This window comes from Apodemus sylvaticus, chromosome 7 (genome assembly GCF_947179515.1).
Source record: "Apodemus sylvaticus chromosome 7, mApoSyl1.1, whole genome shotgun sequence".
Classification (NCBI taxonomy): domain Eukaryota; kingdom Metazoa; phylum Chordata; class Mammalia; order Rodentia; family Muridae; genus Apodemus; species Apodemus sylvaticus.
The window spans coordinates 21,939,799-21,950,017 of record NC_067478.1 but is presented as its reverse complement, the minus strand read 5'-3'; positions in this window follow the sequence as shown (position 1 = coordinate 21,950,017).

Below are 10,219 nucleotides of genomic sequence, written 5' to 3'. Positions count from 1 at the left end.
TGGTGGTGGTGGTGGGTATTCGATTGCCATACAGTACACGTGTGTCTGGGGCAGAGAACAAAAGAGGGCATAGAAGGTGAGAGACTGGAGGAGGGAGAGGAGGGCAGGCTAGGAAGGGTGCTCTGTGACCTGCCGTAAGGTTGTGTTCTGCCCCATGGGAAATGGAGAATAGGCGAATGGAATTTAATAGAGTGATGCCATGGTCAGATTAATATTTTAGCAGATTTTCAAATGAAGCAGAGCAAGTCAGGGAAGTGAGCAAGGGGTCAGATTCCAGGCAAGATGCTCTGGGCCTGTCAGCTTCTATTCAGGGATGAGTTTCTCCAAACTGGGAAATAAGAAGGAAGAGGCCGGAAGGATACTAGACTCTGAGTCACAGGACGGGAGTTCAGGAGATCACCAACAAGAGTCTCCTCAGACGTCACAAAACTCAGCCTGAGCCACAGCATGGCTTTTGGAGTAGAAAGTGGGTAAACAATGAAACCAGAGAGGAAAGGAGGGGATTCCAGGCTAGAGATGTCATTGATGGGGACATGGAAATCACCAGGGATGATGGTGAACACGGGCTAAAGGATCCAAGTGGAATTTGGATGCCAAGGTTTTAGTATTTTGATACCATGGGGTCAGTAGACAACACAGAGATGAGGAGTCTTGCATAACCCTTCCTGCATCCTAGGAGAACTGGGGTGTAGGTAGAATAAGTCTTCTTTCCCTGACCAAGCTTCCAGCCAGCTACAGTCTTCCAAGAAGTTGGAAGTGAAATCAGAGACTGAAACTAAAGCAGGAAGTGGGTACAGTGATAGAGAGATTAAGACCAGAGTGCAATTTTAACAACAGGGCTGTCAGGGCAGGGTAGGGGTGTGAGTGGGATATGACAGAGGTCCAGGAATTAAAGGGAAGCCAATCATTGAAGTAGAGAAAGACATATCCCTACTTACTTTGGCGCCATGGATTTGACCTACTTCAGTGCTGCTGCAGTTGACCAGCCTCAACCCCATCCCCTCAAACAGAACCTATTGTTGTCTCCCTAATGCTACTCTTTCCTGGTTTATTTTCAATCCCTCAGGCCAAGTTTCATTTATTTTTATTCACTAGGCATTTGTTGAAAATTGCTTTGTGCTTTCTGTTCCCCTCTCTACTCCTCTTGTTAAACAAGAGAGCTCTTCAACTCTTTGTGCATTCACTACCTGGGCTCTCCATTGGGTACTGTGAATGTCCTCATGGCTTCAATTCCCACTTCTATTGCTCAAGTTCTCTACAAACACAGATCTTTTATTGAGCTGGAGATTGCATCTCACAAATTCTCACCCCCATGTACCCAGCCACCAGGTATACAAGCTCACTCCAGAGTGCCAGGAGTTCCCACAGTGTGCATCAAGGCTACTTCTCCCAAAGTGTTCTTTCTATTCATCAATAGTACCCTGATGCTTCCCTCCAAAGCATAAGAACGATACAAGTCCAAGCTCATGTTCACTAGCATATCCATAGTGCTTAGAACAGTAGTGCCTGGGACGCGGTAAGTACTCATATTCATTTAAATGAATGAATGAATGAACAAATGAATGAATGAATAAACAAATGAATGTTTGGTGGGCTCTCTCTACCACCATGCACATTCAATCAGACCTAAGTTCTCCAAGTTTGGGCCTGAAAAGCATGTCTCAAGACATCTACCCTTTTCTATTCATTGGTCTCCTGTTTTAGTGCCCACCTTCTTGAGAAGGCGCCAGATTTCTTAGCCATGTACCAGGACAACTGTTCTAGGTTCACAGACATGTCAGTGCACACTGTGTAGGGCAGACTCCTACACACTGCCATAGGGGCACTGTTAGAGATAACAGTTATTTTGACCTCTGAGACCAATGAACACATAGACTTTCTGCCAAATACAAAATATTGTTCTCTTTAATAGCACTATATATCCTTGAACAATAAGCTAGCTTTTGAGCTTTATTGGTATTCCTACAGAGGGTTCTACACAACCTAACAGGAGCACTTAAAGAACTTTCCATGATCCACTGAGCCTAGAAAGATGAAACAAGGGGGATGTGTCTTGAACCATACTACACACGAGAGAGATGAAAGAAACCATCAGTTCCTTACGTAACAAATTTAAAAGTGAAGCTTCATTTAATTCTGCATTTTGCCCCAATTTTTTTAAAAACACAAATTCTCCTTTAAGATAATTTCAATGAACAGCCAACAGAATTAACATTCTGTGAAATATTATTTAGAAACTGGAGCATTACACTCCTTGAAAGTGGGTCTTGCCTTTACCCGAAATGCATGGAATACTTTTAGAAACTATAGTTTGGCAGACTAAACGCAGTACCCATAAAGCCAGTGATCAGCTGCAGTGTGAAGAGGAGGCTGTCTGTCTGAGCCAAGATGTTGATGTTGGATGACAGCTGGGCACCTTAGCTTCCATGAGTGACTCAGGACTAAGAAGTACAGGATGCTTCAGAGTTTCAGAAAGCATGATGGAAGGGCTGGAAAGATGTCTTAGTAGATAAAAGCACTTGTCGTGCAAGCCTCATAACCTGAGGTTAATAATCAGAACCCACAGTGGAAGGAGAAACTGAACTCCTAGAAGCAATGCTCTGATTTTGTGAGATATGTGCATCATAGCACACATACTCTTGAATACACATACAAACACACACACACACACACACAGAGAGAGAGAGAGAGAGAGAGAGAGAGAGAACAGACAGAGACAGAGACAGAGAGAGACAGAGAGACAGAGAGACAGAGACAGAGACACAGAGACACAGAGAGCCCGTACACAATAACAACAAATTCAAAAAGACAACACAACAAAAATAATTTAAATTTTAAATCTTAAATAAATCACACCTGCTAATCTTTCAGAAAGGGAGTAGCAGAACATCTTTCTGTCATGTTGTCAATGATGGACTTCTTAATCTGATGGAAAAACTCACCAGAGCTTCAAGAACTCAGCAAGAGAGGAAGTATGCTAAAAATGCAGGCTGGACTGCACACTTATCACGTTCAAAGCACACACTGCCCCCCTGCCCTTTGGTTTCAGAGGACTCAGTTCTGCTAGAGTCTGTCACCAGGAATCCCTGGCTGGCCTCACTGCCCCTGCCAGACAGCTGTGCTGACTCAGACATTTTGCCATGACTCTCCTCACCCCAAGGATGCTGCTGTTTGCCCAGTGCTGTGAGTCAGAGCAGCAAATGGAACTTTCTGTTCGATGTTAGTGGGTTGATAGTTTCAGGGGCTCCAGTGAGACATGCCACAATTTGACATAGTCAGCAATTTGACTATGTGTTCAATTTACTCCAGAATTGTGATCCCCCCCCCAAGACTACAGAGAAGATATTTTGGGAAGAGACATTCTAAGGGTTTGTAAGCTTGATGCCTTCAGTTCCTTGGTTCCTAATGATATATGGTTGAGAGTTTAAGGTCAAATGATTAATTATACATTAGAAACTTAGGAAGCCACATATTTTTTTTATCAAGTCTGCAATTAAGATCACACTTTTAATTTGATGTACAAGAAATACAAATATATAGGCATGATGAACTGTACAAGAAAATGGCACCAACAAATCCAAATATAACCACCTCTGTAAATCCCATTTAAAAAAATGAAATGAGCCAAGGTATGCCTGCTTGTCTGTCAGCAAGGGTAATGGAGCAATTCCTAAGTGGGAAGTGAAGGCAATGCTCTGACAATGCAGTGTCACCAGCAGCCAGGAGGTCAGGAGAATGGAAGATAAAGAGATATCTGATGATGAGGTCCTACACCAGTCAGAAAGGAGAGAAGAGTTCTGGGCTTCTGCAGCAAAGTGAGGTGCCCATAGCTACAACAATTTATATGTGACAAATGGGAAAGGAGGTTCAGAAGGTTCCCAACTCTGATAATCCTTGGCTTATGGCCACAGCATTCTAAGACCTTCTTTGTCTTCACCTTCTCTATGCATCTGTGAATGTTTTTCTTTGTCTAATTTTCATCTGCCTCACACTGATAAGGGTACCTGTCACCAGATTTAGGGCCCACAGAGATATTCTGAGTGGACTCCAGATCCTACTTATATTAAAAGTCCCATCTTTTAAACTAACTAAAGTATTATTCATTTTTTTTTTTTTAGAAACTGGGTAAGCACATATCTTTTGGAGACTCACATGTAACTCACTTATTTTGGGTATTTACTACTTTGGGGTTCTTCATTTCTTTATGTGCACCCAGAGTCACACCCAGCGCTATTTCTTCCATGAGAAAGAATTCCTTCTGCTAGGAGTGAGTTCTTTCAGCCTTAGCGTGTCTTAGACACACTTTAGCCCCTGTCTCCAGGTGTGCAGTGTAGGCTGGAAGGCTTTAGATACTTTCAGGCATCAATCCATTGTTATCATCGTACACACTCCTCCGAGGTAGAAGTCCACTGTTGCTCTCAATTAGGCGTCTACTCACATGCCATGCTCTCTGTTTCTCTCGTCTGACTGTCTCTACAGTTGTTCTCTTCATCATGGTCTTAAGCAATTCGATCACTTTTCATTGGTATTATCTCTTCCATCTTGTTTACTTATGCTTCTCCAAACACCTGGTGCTGTGACTCTAAATAATTCTGGAAAAAGAAATGATAGAAAATATTGTCCAGGTATCCAGACTATTGATAACATTGCATGGACTCATCCTAAAAACAGACAAGACCAAGAGAGAGTTTGTAACTGTTACATGTGTTCTTTAGAAGTTCTCTTTTCTAGTACCAGGGTTAGTGTTCCCAGTCACTCTGTCTCTCTGTCTCTGACTCTGTCTCTCTCCCCCCAAAATGTACATATTTATATACTTATGTATATGTACAGTCCAAATGGTCAATTTTATTGGATTATTTAGATGTTTCATATTCTTTCTCCGTTTGATGAGTAGTATACTAAAATCTCTTATTATTCCCTCTCAGTTCTCTTGTTCCTGCTTTATACAGATAGTTGCTGTTTGTTTCAAAAACCTAAGGATCTCTTCATTGTGGAATGTGTGTAAGTTTGTAAATTTGTAGTATGCAAACTTCAGGACTAAACATTCCTCACTGTTCTCATAGTAACAATTCCCGTTTTGTTATTGCTTTTCTGAATTGGCAAATATTTGCCCATACCTTTCTTCTTCTAGTCACTTTGAATCACCATGTAAGTCTCTCTTTTGATTTTGCCTGATGAGTCAATTTGAAAAATAATCATTTTCTTTTAACTGGTAGGTGAAGCCCATTAACATTTTAATATGACTGCTTCGTTTTGTCTGATTCAGTCATATTATTTTATATTAGAGTTGTCAAGTATGCCATATTTTTGTTACATTTGTTATTTTTTCTTGTGGTTTAATTTTTGCCTTTTAAAACTGATTTTATAATTATAAAGGTTTATAGTTACATTTATATTGATAGTATATAATTTATCTCTCTCTCTCTCCCTCTCCCTCTTGCTCTCTTGTTGTATTCTGTAGCTCCCTGCAGCTACTACAAACTGGGTTCCTGGAACAGAAGCTGAGGCATGGATGGGGAAGGGGCAAAAAGAAGGAGACCAGGATAATAGTTTACAGATCGAGGCCCCCACTTTAATGGTGGTCAGACCATTTAACAGTTTGGGCAAGCCCCTCCCCTCCAGACTTCGGGCTGAGTTCTGGTGAAGTCTTCTGGCAGTCCTTGGCTCCACTGCTCAGGCAGCTGGGTGGGTCACCTGCTTAATTCAGAGATTCATAGACCTGGAGGAACAATGAACTTCACCTTCACTCCGAGCACTCCACCCTAGGTGGAGCAGGATCCTGACTAGCACAGGATTCCCTGCTCAACAAAAGGTAGGAGAAGTTGACCAATGTCACCTTGACCAATGTCAAGTACACTCTGAGCACTCTACCCTAGGATAAAAATTCCTACTGTAACCTACTTCCCTATTATGCCCTAATATCAGATTACTGCCCGAAGCCCTTGTTCTTGGCCAAAGTCAAGTTCCTACCATGTGGCATGACATCCCAATATGGCTCTGTACTCTCTGTCTCTCTGTCTCTCTGTCTCTCTGTCTCTCTGTCTCTCTCTCTCTCTCTCCCCTCCCCCCCATGTGTGTGTGTGTGTGTGTGTGTGTGTGTGTGTGTGTGTGTGTGTCTCCAGCCCCACAAATAATATTTTTAATTCTGACTTGTGGTGGTTTGAATATGCTTGGCCCAAAGGAAATGGCACACATCTATAGGAGGTATGGCATTGTTGGAATAGATGTGGCCTTATTAAAGGAAGTGTATCACTGTGTAGGTGGACTTTAGAGACTCGTATGCTCAGGCTCCATCCAGTGTGGAAGATGGCTGCCTTCACATCAAGATGTAGAACTCTTGGCTCCATGATGTAGAACTCTAGCACCATGTCTGCCTGTAAGCTGTCATACTTCCTGCCATAATTATAATGGACTGAACTTCTGAAACTGTAAGCCAGCCTCAAATAAATGTTTTCTTTTATAACAATTGACTTGATCATGGTGTATCTTTACAGCAATGAAACCCTAACCAAGACACAATTTGTTAACTAAATAATAATTCATGAAAAAATTCTATCTCAGAAATAATATTGCTCAATAAATTGAGCAAACTTCTCTCCATTGGAAGAATTAGATTCTTATATCTTGGCCTAAGTATGAAAAGAAAAATAAATACTGCCACTCTTAGAATGAAGTATGTAAATTAACTTTATGATAGTGAGTGGAGAATTACTTTAAGTAAGAAATAAAAAGTATAAGCAAATAAATGTGCTAAGAAATACTACCATGATACTCAATATTATCATACTCAAATTAAAATTTAAAATACCTTAACTTAAAAATATGTGAATCCAAGCAGCAGTTCTGACCCTTTCTCCAAAGCATAGAGAAAAATCAAGTAATAAGATAGAAAATAATAAAGGAATTAAATCTGGGAGGGGTGAATATTGGATGTGAAGAGCACCACCATGAGAGTAAGAAATAGAATATTTAGTAAATTTCTCACTTGGAAAATTATAGAGAAGCAGGAAGATACTCAGCTTTACTGAACACCAGTAAAATGCATGTTGAAACCTTAAGTAAAGACCACAGTTTTTAGATTTACAAATCTGATGTCTGAGTAAAGCAGTACTTTGGAGATGTAATGCAGTGCTAGTTATGCCCAGTAGTGGTACAGCTTGTCCTTGAGGTAGAACTATCCCCAACTTTCTGAGAGTCTGATAAATTAATTTTCAAATTGCTAGTACAAGTTTGAACTCCCACCAACAATGGAGGAGTGTTCCCCTTGCTTTACATCCTCACCAGCAGGTGCTGTCACTTGAATTTTTGATCTTTGCCATTATGATGGGTGTAAGATAGAATCTCAGAGTCATTTTGATATGCATTTTCATGATGTCTAAAGACATTGAATATTTGTGACTCTTGGCCATTAAAGAGTCCTCTGTTGAGAATTCTCTGTTTAGCTCTGTACCCAATTTTTTAAATTGGGTTGTTTGGTTTGTCTATTATTTTGAATACTTTATAGATTTTGGATATCAGCCTTTGGTCAAATGTAGGGTTGGTTAAATGTAGGTCTGCCATTTTGTGTTTTTTACTGTATACTTTGCCTTATAGAAGCTTTTCAGTTTCATGAGGTCCCACTTATTAGTTGTTGATCTTAGTGCCTGAGCTGTTGCTGTGTTCAAGGCTATACCACTCTTTTTCTTCTACCAGAGTTAGTATATTTGGTTTTATGTTGACTTCTTTGATTTACTTGGATGTGAATTTTGTACAGGGTGATAGATATGGGTCTATTTGCATGCTTCTATATGCAGATTTCCAGCTAGACCAGTACTACCTCAAAACCCAGCTATACCACTTCTAGACATATACCTAAAAGATGTTCCACCATCCCACAAGGTCACTTGCTTAACAATATTCATAGCACCTTTATTTGTAATAGTCAGAAACTGGAAACAATCTAGATATCCCTCAACTGAAGAATGGATAAAGAAAATGTGGAATATTTACATAATGGAATATTATTTAGCTATTAAAAACAATGACATCATGAAATTTGCAGGCAAATGGATGGAACTAGAAAAGATCATTCAGAGTGAGGTAACCCAGTCCCAGAAAGACAACTCTGGTATGTACTCACTTATAAATTGATATTGGCCATAAAATACAGGATAGTCATGATACAAGGCACAGACCCAAAAAAGCTAAGTAATAAGGAGGGTCCAAGGTAGGATGCTTGAATGCCACTGAGAATGGTAAATAAAACAGAGGTCTGGGGTGGATGGAGGGATGTAACTGGGTGGAAGAAGGGTGAATAGGAAGGGTCAAGTATGGGGAGGATGGTGGGAGAGAGAACTGGAATCAGTAAGGGAGTATCTCTGGGACAAACTAGAAACCCAGGACAATGGAAACTCCCAGGAATGTATGAGGGTGACCCTAGATAAAAGTTATAAATATAGGGGATGTGGAAGACAAAATGGTCATCTCTTGTAACCAGGTGAGACTTCCAGTGGAGGGTTGTGGCTATCAATATAAGAGATTATAAGAGATGTGGGGATAAAGAGGAAGCAGAAAGTGAGGGAACAGCCAACCACAATGACTGGCTTATCTTAAGCCCCATGCCATGAGAGATGCCCACTCCTGACACTGCTAATAATATTCTGCAACCCTTGCAGATGACAGGAGCCTAGCCTATGGAGCCTAGCGTATTTGGCATCTGAGTGGCTTCACCCAGCAGCTGACGAAAGCAGATGCAGAGACCCACAGCCAAACAAGTTGGAGTTCATGGAATCTTGTGGGAAAAAAAAGAGGAAAGATTGAAAGAGGCAGAGAGGCTAAGGACACTACAAGAAAACATACAGAATCAGCCAACCTAGGACCATAGGTGTTCACAGAGATTGAACCACCAACCAGAAAGCATGCATGGGACAGACCTAGACCCTCTACATCAATGTAGCAGAGTTACAGCTTGGTCCTTATGTGGGACTCTTAGCAGCAGAAGCAGGAGCTGTCTCTAAGTCTGTTTCCTGCCTTTGGATCCTTTTCCCCTAACTGGACTGCCTTGCCAAGACTTAAAAGAAAAAGATGTGACCAGTCCTACTACAACTTGATATAGCAAGGTGAGTTGATATTCGTGGGAGGCTTTTCATTCTTGAGGAGAAAGGGAAGGGGACATAGAGGAAGGTGTTGCAAGATATTTCCTATCCATTCACATTGAGACAGTGAGAGGCCAGTGATTGGAGGGGAGAGAGAAGGGGGAACTAAGAGAAGTGAGGGACAGAGAGAGAAGAGAGGGAAATGGTTAGGTGGACCAGACAAACAGAGTGGAGAAGGGGGCACAGATATTCAAATGGCTTCAGATGTATTTCTTGTGTTTTGGAGAGGTTAGAATATTGGGATAAGGTTTTCCCAGCATGTAATAAGGACACATGCTCCACTATGTTCATAGCAGCCCTATTTGTAGTAGCCAGAAGCTGGAAAGAACCCAGGTGTCCCTCAACGGAGGAATGGATACAAAAAATGTAGTATATATACACAATGGAGTACTATTCAGCCATTAGAAACAATGAATTCATGAAATTCGTAGACAAATGGATGGAGCTGGAGAACATCATACTAAGTGAGGTAACCCAGTCTCAAAAGATCAATCATGGTATGCACTCACTGATAAGTGGATATTAACCTAGAAACTTGGAATACCCAAGAAATAATCCACATATTAAATGATGTCCAAAAAGAACGGAGGAGTGGCCCCTGATTCTGGAAAGACTCAATGCAACAGTATAGGGGAATACCAGAACAGGGAAGTGGGAAGGGGTAGATGGAGGAACAAGGGGAGGGAAGAGGGCTTATGGGACTTGCGGAGAGTGGGGACCCAGAAAAGGGGAAATCATTTGAAATGTAAATAAAGAATACATCAAATAAAAAAATTTTATCATTGTAAATGGCATTATGTAATTGGGAGTTTTATATACATAAAGATATTTGGTTATCTATTCAAGTTTAAGAGTCATGCTTTACTGGATACTTGGAAGGAGTGGTGCAGAGGCCTGGTGGGCCATACTCTTTCATAATTGTTACCCACTACAGAAGGTAGGTGAGAGGGGGAGCTGGGGGAGTGGAGGGAAGCTCTAATCAGAATGTAAAGTAAATTAATTAATTAAGTAATTAATTAATGAAAAACAGTGCCAATTAAAATCTGTTGATGACAACAATTTGGCAAAGACCAATAAATAAATGT